The sequence below is a fragment of the Chlorocebus sabaeus genome, chromosome 12 (genome assembly GCF_047675955.1).
Source record: "Chlorocebus sabaeus isolate Y175 chromosome 12, mChlSab1.0.hap1, whole genome shotgun sequence".
Lineage (NCBI taxonomy): Eukaryota > Metazoa > Chordata > Mammalia > Primates > Cercopithecidae > Chlorocebus > Chlorocebus sabaeus.
This window is the reverse complement of record NC_132915.1, coordinates 883,925-899,269: the sequence shown is the minus strand read 5'-3', so window position 1 is coordinate 899,269 and position 15,345 is coordinate 883,925. Positions and strand designations below refer to the sequence as shown.

At 42.8% G+C, this 15,345-nt stretch overlaps 1 protein-coding gene across 1 annotated transcript in view; it reads left to right on the top strand.

Annotated features, from left to right (window-relative positions):
• FANCC (FA complementation group C) overlaps positions 1 to 15,345 on the top strand; it is a 325,195-nt gene that overhangs the window by 26,852 nt on the left and 282,998 nt on the right. The gene's annotated exons all lie outside the window — the stretch shown is intronic.

Sequence of the window (15,345 nt, the reverse complement as noted above, 5' to 3'; positions counted from 1 at the left end):
CATTCTTCTACATATGAATATACAGTTTTCCCAGTACCATTTATTGAAGAGACTGTCCTTTCCCATTGTATGTTCTTGGTAACTTGGGTTGAAAATGAGTTCGCTGTAAGTGCATGGATTTATCTCTGGGTTCTCTATTCAGTTCCACTGGTCTATGTGTCTGTTTTTTATGCCAATATACCATGCTGTTTTGGTTATTATAGCTTTGTAGTATGTTTTGAAGTCAGGTAGTGTGATGCTTCCTTTGTTCCTTTTGCCCAGGATTGCTCTGGCTATTCAGGATCTTTTGTGATTTTTTATAAATTTTAGGACTGTTTCTTCTATTTCTGTGAAGAATGTGATTGGCATTTTGATAGGAATTACATTGAATCTGTACATTGCTTTGGGTAGAATTGTCAATATTAATGCTTCTGATCCATGAACATGGACGTCTTTCCAATTGTTTTTGTCCTCTTCAATTTCTTTCATCAGTTTTTGTCATTTTTCTTATAGAGAAATTTCACCTCCTTGGTTAAAGTTATTCCTAGTGTGTGTGTGTGTATATGTGTGTGTCGATTGTAAATGGGAATATCTTCTTGATTTCTCTGTCAGATTGTTTGCTATTGGTGTATATAAATGCTACTTTTTTCTTTTCTTTTCTTTTTGGCAGAGTCTCTCTCTGTCGCCAGGCTGGAGTGCAGTAGCACGATCCAGGCTCACTGCAACCTACGCTTCCCTAGTTCAAGTGATTCTGCTGACTCAGCCTCTTGAGTAGCTGGGTCTACAGGCACGCTACCACCACACCCAGCTAATTTTTGCATTTTTTAAGTAGAGACGGGATTCTACCATGTTGGCCAGGATGGTCTTGATCTCCTGACCTCGTGATCCACCCGTTTTGGCCTCCCAAAGTGCTGCGGTTACAGGCGTGAGCCACTGCACCAGGCCTCTATGATCTTTTTAATGTGTTGTTGAATTCTGTTTACTAGTATTTTGTTGAGGATTTCCCAACCATGTTCATCAGTGATATTGGCCTGTAGTTTTCTTTTTGGTCTGGTTTTGGTATCAGGGTAATGTTGGCCTCACAGAGTGAGTTTGCAATTATTCCCTCCTGTCCTTTTTTTTTTTTTTTTTTCCCAGAGTTTGGGTAGAGTTGGTATTAGTTCTTCAAATGCTTGGCAAAATTCAGCACTAAAGTCATCAGGTCCTGGGCTTTTCTTTGATGAGAGACATTTTATTACGGCTTTGATCTCCTGACTCATTATTGGTTTGTGGAGGTTTCCTATTTCTTCATTGTTCAATTTTGATAAGTTGCATGTCTCCAGGAATTTATCAATTTTTCTAAGTTTCCTAGAATTTTAAAAAATTTGTTGGCCTGTGGTTGTTCATAACAGTCTCTACTGATTCTATTTCTGTGGTCTCAGTTGTTGTGTCTCCTTCTTTGTTTCTAATTTTATTTGGGTCTGCTCTCTTTTTTTCTTAATCTAGCTAAAGGTTTGTTGATTTTGTTTATTTTTTCAAAAAATCAACTTCTCATTTTATTGATCTTCTGTATTTTTAAGTCACAGTTTCATATATTTCTGCTCTGATTTTTATTATTTATTTCCTTCTACTAATTTAGTACTTGGTTTATTCTTTTTTTCTAGTTCCTTATGGCACATTTTAGGTTGTTTATTTAAAGTCTTTCTAGCTTTTTTGATATAAATGTTTATTGCTATATACTGCCCTCTTAGTACTGCTTTTGCTACATTCAATAGATTTGATATGTTTTATTTCCTTTGTCATGTAGTTCAATAAAGTTTTTAATGTTCTTTATTTCTTTACTTATCCATGGGTTGTTCAAGAGCATGTTGTTTAGTTTCCATGTGTTTTGTGGTTTTCAAGGTTCCTCCTGCTACTGGTTTCTAGTTTTATTCCATTTTTGTTAGAAAAGACACTTGATATGATTTATATTTTAAAAAATCTGTTGAGACTTGTCATGTGGCCTAAGAGATGGTCTGTTCTGGAGAATGTTCCATGTCCTGATGAAAATAATGTGTATTCTGCAGCATTTGGGTGAAATGGTCTGTAAATGTCACTTAGGCCTATTTGGTCTGATATGTAGTTTAACTCTGATGCTTGAATTCATGCTTTTAAGTATTTTTTTGGAATTTGAGGATTTCCCTTACTTTTTGAAAATTTAACTGTACTTTAAAGTATTTAAAAAATAATTAAGTATTTTTAAGGATTTTGTAGAGGAATGATTTTCAGGACAGCTATTATTGCTATTACTTCTGTACAAGGCTTCTTGGATCATCCAAGTAATCTTTTTGTTTTGCAAGCCTGCCATACACATTGCAGCCTCCTCACCATAGCTCATGAAGTCTGGTCTCTTTGGAATGCCATAGCCATGTTCACTCACTCTCACCTTGAAGCTTGTCTAAGCATTGTTTTATTTTGTTGTTGTTGTTGTTGTTGTTGTTGTTTTTTTGAGATGGAGTTTCGCTCTTGTTGCCCAGGTTGGAGTGCAATGGCATGATCTTGGCTCACCACTACCTCCACCTCCCGGTTTCAAGAGATTCTCCTGCCTCAGCCTCCCAAGTAGCTGGGATTATAGGCATGTGCCACCACACCCGGCTAAGTTTGTATTTTTAGTAGAGACAGGGTTTCTCCATGTTGGTCAGGCTGGTCTCGAACTCCCAACCTCAGGTGATCTGCCCGCCTCGGCCTCCCATAGTGCTGGGATTGCAGGCGTGAGCCACTGTGTTCTTTTTTTAAGGGCCAGATTAAGTCCTGCTTCCTCCATAAAGTCTTTCCCTACAACTTTAGGTTTCTATAGGCATTCCTGTTATACTTTGTGTAACCCAGTTATCACTTACCTGTGCTGTAATGCTGCTTATCATTTTCTTTAGTCACTACCAGTTATTAAGGGCTTCCTACATGTCAAGCACAGAGTCAAGTACTTTTCATGTATTATATCATTTAACCTTGTAAAAACCCTGACAGGTGACTCCAGCCAGCACCCAATTTTTTAAATGAGAAAATCCTAGAGTCAGAGAAGTTAAGGAACTTTCCCAAGGTCACATAGCTAGTAAATTAATGGAGGCCAGATTCATATCCAGGACCACTGGATTTCAAAATTCATTCTAATACCCACTAAACAAAACCACATTACACAAAACTAAACGTGTAAGTTTCACATTAAGTTTTCACAGACATATAGTTTGTTCTCTAAGGGTAGAAAAAATACCTCATACATATTCTCTGCATCCAGCACAAATTTATTTTCTCAACAAATATCAATTACTTGGTTATTAATCCGACATGTATTAAATCATCTACTGTGTGACAGCCCGCATGCTAGACTTCGTGTTGCAAAAAAAAAGCAGACAAAATCTCTGACCTTAAAGAGTTCAAAAGCCAATAGAGTAGTCCTTCTTATCTGCAGGATATACATTCCAAGAGCCCCAGAGGATGCCTGAAACCACAGATAGTACCAAACGCTAGATATACTGGGTTTTTGGTCTGATAACCAAGAGGACTACCAAGTAACTAGCGGTCAGGTAGCATATGCTGAGTAGATATGCTGGACAAAAGAAATTATTCGCATCCTGGGTGGGATGGAGCAGAAAGGGGCAAGGTTTCATCATGCCACTCAGAACAGTGCAAAATTTCAAACGTATGAATTCTTTATTTATGTAATTTTCCATTTAATATTTTCAGACCACTGTTGACCACAAGTAACTGAAACTATGGAAAGCAAAACCATGGATAAGAGGAGACAACTGTAATAGGACTTCCAATTCCGCCAAGATGAAGTAGCTCCTTTTCTCCCAGGTCCTCCCCTTTAACAACTAAAACCCATGGATATGACACAACAAAATAAAAACAATGTTAATAAAAGAAATCAACCTATATACCTATAATCAACCTATAATAAATGGCCTATCTAAATGGAGAGGCATACTGACTCATGAACTGGAAGATTCGGTATAGTAAGCATGTCATTTCTTCCCAAATTGATCTACAGATGTAAGGAAATTCCTGTCAAAATCTCAACAAGTTTTTTTTATAGACAAAGGTAAGTTTTATTGTAAAATTTACATGAAAAAAGCACAGGCCCAAGAATAACTAAAACAATTTGGATGAAGAAGAAGAAAGTGGGAGAAATCGCTCTATTTGATTCATTAATTCAATTTCATTAAAACTATTATCAAGTTGGGGAGAAATGACATCTTTACTATACTGAACCTTCCAATTCATGAGTACAGTATGTCTCTCGATTTATTTAGTTCTTCTTTGATTTCTTTCATCAGCATTTTGTAATTTTCAACATACAAATTGTATTCATGTTTTATTAAGCGTATATTCTAGGCATTCCATTTTATTTGGAGCAATTAATTATAAATGACATTGTGTTTTAAATTTTGCTTTCCATATGTTCATCGTTAATATGCAAAATGGGATTGACATTTGTGTATTACTCTTGAATCCAGCAACCTTGCTGAACTCACCAGTTCCAGGAGCTCGTTTTGTAGATACCTTAGGGTTTTCTGTGTAAACAGTCATGCCGTCTGAAAATAGGGACTGTTTTATTTTTTCCTTAAGGCTTACAATAATAGCTGTAGTCATTAGACCATGTATACAGGCAGAGGTATGGGTGCATAGATGATTGGAGCAGAATAGAGAACCCAGAAATAGTGCAACAAAAAAATGCTCATCTGATTTTTTACACAATTTCAACAAATGGTGCTGAAGCAACTGGACATTGACCTAAACCACATAAATTACACCAAAAACATAGCTCAAAATGGATGAGGGACTTTAGAGCTATGAAACAGCCACTCTAGAAGACAGGTTGGGCTGGACGCAGTGGCTCACACCTGTAAGCCCAGCACTTGGAGGCTGAGGCAGGAGGTTCACTTGACCCCAGGAGTTCAAAACCAGCCTGGGAAACATGGCGAAACCCTTGGTCTCTACTAAAAATACAATAAATTAGATGGGCATGGTGCTGCATGCCTATAGTCGTAGCTACTCGGGAGGCTGAGGTGAGAGGATCACCTGACCCCAGGGAGGTCAAAGCTGCAGTGAGCCATGATCACACCACTGCACTTCAGCCTAGGTGACAGAGCGAGACCTTGTCTTAAAAAAAAGAAAAGAAAACAGATTGGTAGCGCCTTAGAGAACTGAACATGCAACTACCATATGACCCAGCAATAGTTCTCTTGGTGTTTACTAAAGGGAACTTCAGAAGCTTTTCCAAAATTCACACGGAGAAGCAAGCTGCCAAGAACAGCACATGCTAAGGGAAAGAAGAACATTATAGAAATAAACAGGCAGCATGATTCTGTTTATATAGAGTTCAAAAGCAGGCACTAAAGGAGATGTGGTTCATGGACACACACACAAGTGGTAGACATGCAAATCCCTCCAATCACCTCTGACTGAACGTCCTAACGGTACCAAGTAGAGTAAAGCGAATCAGATACTTCCCACTATCGTATTCTGTGCCTGTTAGTCTGAAGCCACCTATAATACTGAGCTGTCTCAGGAAGGAAATATTCCTGTAACATGGTTTCACTGATAACTCTTTTCAAATCCGAAATCTTTAATGTCTGAAATGATAAAGAATCTCTTTCCATATTATGACATACAGTGTATACCCATTGGCTGGTGATAAAACTATTACAGAAATAAGATACAAATTGCTTGAAAAGGTATTTGGAATTTTATAAGTTAAAAAAGTCTTTCAATCTCCTATTTCTTTGTTACTTACAAATTAAGAATTAAAAGATATTCTAACATGCAAATGGCACTTTTCATACTAGAATAATCTACAATCCAAATGCAGAAGTCAGTCCTAAATTAAAGGTATGGTTTTAATTTTAATACTTTCTTTCTGAAAATCAGGCATGTTTAAGTTAATTTAAAATCATTTTGAGAAAAAAGGAGTAATGATCTTCATTACCAATATTTGTGATCATGCATCCTTTAGTGAAGTCACAATGAATGGTTGGACTTCTTTGGGCATGAAGACAGTCTAAGCTTAGGGCCTAGACCTTATTTCCTTCCAACACAAAGACGGCAGTCTGAGTAAATTAACCTAAGCAGTGACACAGGAAACAAATCATGCCCCATTCCCAACCTCGAACCCAACAACTTGCTTCCAACAGCCAGTGGTCTTCCTTATACTCTTATTAGGGCACAGCAGATTCCATCTAACAGATCTACAATTACCACAGTTCCTTTTAATCCAGTTCAGTGATTTCCAGATTTACAGAATCCATATCTACCTAAGCCTAAGTGGACAAAGTATAATTCGGCGAGCAATTCCGCACTGCAGGAAAAAATACCCATATAAAACATGTATTCGGGGACAAACATGGTTAGGAAGCAAAATTCAACAAGTAGTCATTGACAGTTTGGCCTCTTTCATAAACCACACTTCGAGATGTATGAAAGTATTGCTAATTTCAAATCAGAGAAGAAGCCAAGTCTAATTAAATTTTTCCTCAGAGAATCTGAAATCCTACCATATGTTTAAAATTGACTTACTATTCAGCACTCTTGTTATGTTTTTCTTTTTTAGGAGATGGGCTCTCACTGTGTTGCCCAGGCTGCTCTAGAGCTCCTGAGCCTAAGGGCAATGTTTACACCTCTGCTCCCAAGTACGCACTCTTTTTTATGTAAAGGTTGGTGTTGATAAACCAGGCCTTGACCAAGCTCCTTAACAGGGCTGTTGAAACACCATTAAGGTAAATAGGTTTAAACGAATCAGGTTTTCTCCATGCTGCCATCATTGACATTTTGGGCCTGACAATTCCTTGTTGCAGGGGCCTGACCTGTGCATTCCTGCCTTCCACCCCCTAGATGCCAGGAACCCCCCTTACAAGTTGTGACAACCACAGGTCCCCAGACATTGCCCAAGTTCCCTTGGGAGCAGAACTGCCTCAGCTGAGCAGCTCTTGTTGAAACACACACCCATTTTGAGAACTCAGTTTGGATTACCGTTTTTGAACATTCATCTTGTCTCTCGGATAAAGATGAATATTAGCAATACACAGGAGACTTGTGTGGCTGATACAGAAACACTCTGGAGTTACTATCATGTGAAGAAAGCAAGTCATATAATACAATCAGCGTAATTCCACTTATGTGAAAACAAATGTAAAAGTTATTTCCATATATACAGGCAAAGAAGACTGCAAGAATCTGCACAGCCCACTGATACCAGGTTACTTCTCAGGAGGCTTTTGAGGTTGGGGGGAGACTGCTGTGCTTGGACTGTTGGATTTTTTTTTTTAGAAACTGTATTGATGGATTAATTGTGTAATTAAAATAATAAAGGAAAGAAAGGAATGTGGCCCAGGCCGGAGTGCAGTGGCACAATATCGGCTCACAGCAACCTCCACCTCCCAGGTTCGAGTGATTCTCCTGCCTCTGCCTCCCGAGTAGCTGGGATTGCAGACATGCTCCACCACGCCTCTGCTGGAGTAACCTCTTCCTCTGGTTCAAAATCTCCAGCAACAGGGTGCAGACACGCCCCAGACCACCGTGTGTGGCGAGATTACTTGAGGACCTGAGGTAGAACACTTTCAGGATGGAAATGCCTCAAGACTTGGAGTCAGACCCATTTAGGTTCAATGAGTAGTTCTGCCTCTCAGTAGTACTGAGCACATGTAGAGTCCAGATCTTGGTTTCCAATCAAAGGAATCAGGGCTCCTTGGAAGGACGGCTGATTCTAAGGCTGGGGCAGGAAACTTACAAGATGAGCTTGGAGCATAGTGACAGGAAGTAAGGAAGCACTCAAGTTCCCCCCACCCCCACACACCCCCACCATTGATGGGGCTATGTCGAGGGGTGCAGAGACAACTGCAAGGCTTCTAATGGCCAATGCTGGAACAATGACAGCAAGGAACAAATAAAGCGATATTTGATTATAAACCAAAGCATACTGCAGCTGTTCATGATCCTATGCTGACATAAATAAATTGTTGAGTAAATTAATAAATGGAGAAGAAACAAACCTTCCAGGCAGAATAATTCCAAATAATATATGTAGATGCTGCACACTGAGAGAGATAAAGCATAGCTCCCCTCTCCTAAGTGTGGGCTACACATACTCACTTTCTGCTCAAGAGTACAGGATGGAAAAAAGGAAAAAAAGAGTAAGGAAAAAAAGAGTAACATTCCAGTCACCTGTGTCATTCAGGTGATCGAGGTCCACATCAACAGTCATAAATGGGCTGCGCACTGTGGCTCATGCCTGTCATCCCAGCACTTTGGGAGGCTGAGGCAGGCAGCCCACCTGAGGCCAGGAGTTCGAGACCAGCCTGGCCAACATGGTGAAACCCCGTCTCTACTAAAAATTAAAAAATTAGCCCCAACTGGTGGTGCACACCTGTAATTCCAGCTACTTGGGAGATTGAGGCAGGTTCAAGACTTGCTTGAACCTGCGAGACAGAGGTTGCAATGAGCCAAGTTCGTGCCACTGCACTCCAACCTGGGCGACAGAGTGAGATTCCATCTCAAAAAAAAAAAAAAAAAAAAAAAAAACCGTAATTCATGCTGCTGGTGTGCCCCCTCGATATGGCACTTTCATTCTGTGACCTTCTCCCCAAAATCCGTAACTCGTGTCCAGTCATGTAAAAATCATCAAACAAATTCCAGGGGAGAAGCATCCTACAAGACACTCCCTAGTACTCCTCGAAACCGTCAAGGTCAGCAGAAGAAAGGAAAGTCTGTCCTCGGGTGTCCAAACTTCTGGCTTCCCTGGACCACACTGGAAGAAGAAGAATTGTCTTGGGCCACACACAAAATATGCTAACACTCAGGATAGCTGGTGAGCTAAAAAATAACAAAGGTCCGTGCATCAATCTCATAATGTTTTAAGAGAGTTTATGAATTTGTGTTGGGCCACATTCCAAGCTGTCTCGGGCCACATGTGGCCCGTGGGCCGAGGGTTGGACAGGCTTGGTCCATCACAACCAATAGGAACCCAGGGAGACAGAACAACTAAATGTCCGGTGTTATCCTGGATGGGGTCGTGGAGCAGTAAAGAGATACTAGGTTTAAAAAAAAAAAAAAAAAAAAAAACTAAGAGAATCGGAATAAACTATGGGTTTTAGTTATTAATAATATATCAATATTGGGTTATTAATTGTAATGAATGTACCATACAACGTAAGGTGTTTATAACAGGGGAGCAGGATGGTGGGGCTGGGCTGGGATCTCCATCTGCTCGATTCTTCTGAAATAAAGAACTGCTCTGAAAAATATCGTTAAGTGCAAATCTTATATACCTGGGGAGAAATATTTAAAAGGTATTAATAATAGGTGCAACCCCCAATGCTCCCTAAAATCCACAACAGCCTGGAAAATTGCCTTTGATGCAAAATAAAACAAATGATATGATTTTGTTTTTAGAGGCAGAGCAGGAAAGTAGAGAGCAGAGCTGCCTGCTGATGAGGAGGCGGCAGGAAAATCTCATTAGCGCCTGAACCTCTGGTTCCTCGGGGTGTCCATGGGGCCTAGTTGGTGAAGCTGTTTGTTATTTTCCCCAGTTTTCCGTGTTTTCCTGGTACTGAAAATGCCTCTCCAGTAACTCTCCTGGAAACATGTGACCCCATGGAGAAAGCGAGACACACACTGGGGCTAAACAGCACACCTTGCCTGGGTGGTCAGGAGCAGGTGCTTTAGTTACACCTACAGTAAACGCCCGTGTGCCAGCAACCTGAACCTGAACCTGCTCTGCTCCTCACAACAAGAGAGCAGCACAGAAAGGAAGGAAGTTACTCAGCGTACAGTGGCACCTTGGTGATTTCTTCTCAATGCAGTGCCATTGTCAGAACCATGTATTAGGGAAATGATGGCTTAAAGAAGAAAAGTGGAGTTGGAAGGCCCATTACAGCCGTGCTTCTCAGCTGTAGGGTGGGCGAGACTCCCCTAGGGAGCTGCTTCACACAGATTCCCAGGCTCCCGCCCTAGAGATTCGCATCCAGTAGGTGTGGGCTGGGGCTTGAAAACGTGCTTTTCTGGCAAACTCCCAAGTCCTGCGGCGGCCGCGGGTCTTGTCCCACTCTGAGGAATTCTAAGGCCGGAGGGCTTTGCAAGTCTGTCAGGAACGAGCATGAGAACAAGAGGACGGGGTCAGTAAATGACTCTCCTCTTCTGTGATGCAGGATACCGTGTGCGTTTTAGTACCTGGTATATGGTCACTAGGCTATGACACCCTGGGACCTAGGGTTGTTACTCACTGCGAACGGGGAACTCGCTGTTACTTCCCTGGTGTTAGCATGCTGCCCAGCACAGAGGGCGAGCTTCATAAATAGTTGTTAGCTGAACGAGTGAATGTGATATGACATAGCAGTTGCCTGGGTATTGGGAGTGACGATGGTTTGAGTGTTTATGTACCCCCCAAAACTCATGTGTCGAAACGTAATCACCACTGCGATAGTATTAAAAGAAGGGGCTTTTCGGAGGTGACTAAGTCGTGTAGGCAGAGCTCTAGTGACTAGGGTGACGGCCTTTATAAAAGAACATCACACAGCACTTGCCCCGTTTTTGCCCATCCACTTTCTGCCGCATGAGAACACAGCACTCGAGGCTCCATATTGGGAGCAGAGGGCAGCCCTCCCAGACACTGGACCTGTGGGTGCCTTGATCTTGGACTTCCCGGACCTGGGAGCATATACATTTCTGTTCTTTATAAATGGCTCAGTCTATGGTATTTCGTTACAGCAGCACCAGTGGACAAAGACTGGAGTGGAAGTTAATCGCTTTGTTCTGGTAGAGGGGGCATGGAATGGTGATGTGAAGAAAAGGACTGGAGATAAAAGAGAAGCCTAGAACATGAAATAAAGGAATCAGCAGGGGCTCTTAATGTCAGCAGCTGAAACTGACTCCTGCTGCTTTATGTGAGGAGAAAATTCACGGACAGATTATAGGGTGGCTCCTGGAGGCTAGAGGGCCCCGCGGGGCGTCCACACGGGCACACCACATTTGGGACTGCCCGGCGGGGCTGCTCCAGGAGGACCCAGGTATGGTGGGTGCTCTGCACAGTCTGCCTTTCTTGCCCTGGGCCCACCTTTCCTGCGGGTGTCAGACACCACCCCACACTGCCCCTTGAGTTCCCTGCCACTAAAGGTTCTCTGCTGTCACTCCCGGGCAGAACCTGGTGAGCCAAGCCTTTGCCTGGTGTCAAGCGAGGCTGGGGAGGAAAGGACATGAAGGCTTCAGCCTCCAAGATGGGAGCCAGGCTCAGGCAGGGCATCTCCCAAATGTAGAAACGGGGCTAAAACTCACAAACATCCAGGACATCTGGCTTCACAGATTGTCCAGAGGACTCAGTTCAGCAATCAGAAGTGGCCAGGACAGGGAGAAAAATGTTCAGGCTGTTGCCCTCTTCACTGGCATTGCCAGGGGCGCCTCAGTCCCCCAGAGGAATCATCCAAGAATACAAGTAATCAGAAAGTCAACTTAGCTTAAATGAAACCATGTCTATTGCAAACCATTTTAGTAAAATAAACTTGCTGATACCAAATTAGAAATATGGAAGTAACTTCTGAATTACAATCTATGTAATTATTTTGTTGATGAAGCAATTTTTTTCTCAAATACAATTGGGAAAAATAAATGGGTCAGTGCTGTCTTAGGAGACTACTGTGGCATGGAGATTTCTATAATACCGTATTTTTTATAGCAGGATTTTATTGGTTTTTAGCAAAGTGGCAGTGACATTAAAGGAATCTAATGAAACTGCTTTGCTCGAACACTTCCAAAGGGAGGTCTGAGATTCCAGAACACGTTATCATTTTGAAATGCCAGTCAATCCAAAGATGGGATTAAGATAAGCAAATTAGCTTACTATCTGCATTGGAATGCAAGTTGTCCAAGCAGTGAAACATCTCAGAGCATACTCTTATCTCATCATCTCGTTTTTCGGAATGAATTATTCTGCCTACAAAACAGCCTCGCTGAACCACCAGGGTGACTGGCAACCTGTGGAGAAACCACAAGCTACCTCGAAACTAATTCATGAGAGTCCCCTCAGCAGATCCTATTTTCTATAACTAAAAGAAATTTTTTCATTGTTAGGTGTAAAATCTGCAAGTCATTTCACCAACTTTGACTGCATTTCTCAGCCACACAAATCTGCAGCTGGCAAGGATGCAAACAGCAGGCCAGCAGCTCGGAAACAGGGTTGGGCAAAGCTGTCAACGTTATTCAGGTACTTTTTGGTTTCAGCCTTTAGCTCATCTAAGATCCTTTGCTTATTTTCAGACTGCAGGCTAAAACTAATTTGTTGAGCTTTTATCAGGGCTGGCTGGCCCTATAGAAATTTAGAATGTTGTTGGCTGGGTGCAGTGGCTCACGCCTGTAATCTCAGCACTTTGGGAGGCTGAGGTGGGTGGATCATGAGGTCAGGAGTTTGAGACCAGCCTGGCCAACATGGTGAAACCCTGTCTCTACTGAAAATACAAAAATTAGCTGGGTGTGGTGGTACGTGCTTGTAATCACAGCTACTTGGGAGGCTGAGGCAGGAGAACTGCTTGAACCCAGGAGGCAGAGGTTGCAGTGAGCCAAGATCGTGCCACTGCACTCCAGTCTGAGCAACAGAGCAAGACTGTCCTGGGGGAAAAAAATTTAGAAGGTGGCCCTCCTTGTATTTGACCTCGAACTCATCTTCCAGCAGTTATTTTCCTCCTTCACTTCTCTCTAAGCACCCAATACTCCTGAGCCGCCGCTTCCCACCTACCCACTAGCTCCTATGAGTCCAAGTGTGGGTTGGGCATGTGGCCAACCTGACCAGGCCAGAGGGGCTGAAATGTAATTAAGTTGTAGATGAGCGTTTGTTTTAAATCAACTTAGAGAAAAGATAAAAACCAAAATGTGAAGGCTCAGGGAGATAATTACTTTCCTTTGGCTGTTTGATGATCCAATGCAGATTGGCTCCCAGTTTGTCAAATAGCGTGTACTGAGCTTCGAACACACAACAAATCTTTATTAAGCACCTTCTGTGTGCCAGAGGCTGTGCTAGGTACTGGGGATAACCAGAAGAGGTAATCCATGCTTTCAGGTAGCTCAAGGTCTGTGAAGGACACCAGGACCAAGGGAAATAATTACAACATGCAATTAGTTTCTCTACCTTGGAGTTTCCATTGCATTAGGTACAAATGTCTGTTGGCACTTACCTCACACCGTGCTTTCCCAGCTCCTGACATGGTGTCAGGCGTACAGCAGGCTCTCAAAAACGCCCGTGAAATAATGAATGAATAAGCAAATGAACAAACAAAACATTCTGGGAATGCCAATATAGAGTGTGGCGGGAGCAATTAACTCTGGCTGGAGGAGAAAGGAAATCTTATAAGAAATTGTGATTTGAGTTGAGGTTTAAAGCATGTCTAGCGTGGTGTCTGACCTTGAATGAGCCCGTAATAAAAGTCAGATGAATTCACTTGGGTGGAAGCTCAGGTGGAGAAAGAGGGCATTCGGAGGCGAGGGTGTTCCAGGCAGAAGGATTCCCGCACCTAGCCTAGTGCCTAGCACATGGCAGGAACATAAGAAGTACTTGTTAAATGAATGAATGGACCAATGAGTATAACACATGGCATAGACAAAGTCACCAGTATCGTGAAAAAGTGGACACGTTTAGGGAGTGACATATTTGGAAAATTCTATAATTATAAGAGAAAAAGAGAGAGCGAGAGAGGTAGAGAAAAAAGAATGGAAAATACAAGAAAAGTGCAATGCAAGGAGTGGAGCTGCTTGGGGAAAGAGGAACTGTGCAGGGAGGAAGAGGCTCAAATGAGAGCACAGAAATAAGCCAAGGACTACAGGATCAGGGGTGGTGTCTGTGAGGAGGAGACCTGAGGATCATGCCTCAATACGACCGGGGCCAAAGGGGCTTTCCGGCAGCAGGGCTCGGGCGAGGAACAGAGTGTGGTTGATTACTGAGGACAATCTCTCAAGGGACTCTGGCCCAGAAGGAGCTGAGTCATTGGGAAAATAAAAACAAGGAGAATTAAGAAAAAATGGATCGTCTTAAGCTGGGGCAAATCAGAGTGAGCTACATTAGACCACGGATTCGTTATCTATTGCATGTAACAAGTCACCTCAAAACTTTGTGGCTTTAAGCAACAATCAACCTTTATTACCTCAGATAGTTTCTGCAAGTCAGGAATTCGGGAGCAGATGAGCTTGGTGCTAAGGTCTCTCATGAGGTTGCAAGAAACATGTTGGCTGAGAGGCAGCCATCGGAAGGCTTGGCAGGGGCTAGAGAGCAGCTCAAACACATGTTAGTGTAGGCCCCAGTTCCACCTCACACAGGGAGCAACTCACCTAAAGTGCACTGATGTCCTCGTGATGTACAGCTGGCTTCCCCCAGAGCGTGTGTGCCAAGAGAGGGCAGAGTAGAAGCTGCAGTATCTTTCATGACCTACCTTTGGGACTCGAATGCATCATTTCTGCAATATCCCATTGCCTACGTGGATCAGTCCTATTCAAAGTGGGAAGTGGGGCTGGGCGCAGTGGCTCACGCCTGTAATCCCAGCACTTTGGGGGGCTGAGGCGGGCAGATTACCTGAGGTCAGGAGTTCAAGACCAGCCTGGCAAACATGGTGAAACCCCATCTCTACTACAAATACAAAAATTAGCCGGGTTTGGTGGTGCACACCTGTAGTCCCAGCTACTTGGGAGGCTGAGGCATGAGAATCACTTGAACCTGGGAGGCAGAGGTTACAGAGGTTGTAGTGAGTGGAGATTGCACTGCTGTACTCCAGCCTGGGCGACAGGACAAGACTCTGTCTCAAAAACAAACAATAACAACAACAACAAAAGGAAGCCGGGCACGGTGGTTCACACCTGTAATCTCAGCACTTTAGGAGGCGGGTGGATCACAAGGTCAAGAGATCGAGATCATCCTGGCCACATGGTGAAACTCTGTCTCTACTAAAAATACAAAAATTAGCTGGACATTGTGGCAGGTACCTGTAGTCCCAGCTACTTTAGAGGCTGAGGCAGGAGAATTGCTTGAACCCGGCAGGCGGAGGTTGCAGTGAGTCGAGATTGCACCACTTCACTCCAGCCTGCCAAAAAAAACAACAACAACAACAACAACAAAAAAAAACCACACACACACACACACACACACACACACACACACACACACACACAAAGGGGGTTCCACAAAGATGACTAGCAGGTGGCACGAATCACCGGGGGTACCTATCTTGGAGCATCCTCCAAGAGACAACTCCAAGGTGATGTTGGAGGCTGGTTACCACAAACTGCATTCCATAATTACCTAATCTGATGGCGTTCTCTAGATTTCACAGGCAGGTTCAATAAAAGATGAGAAAAGTAGCCTTCCACAGCTCTGGGCTTAAGATA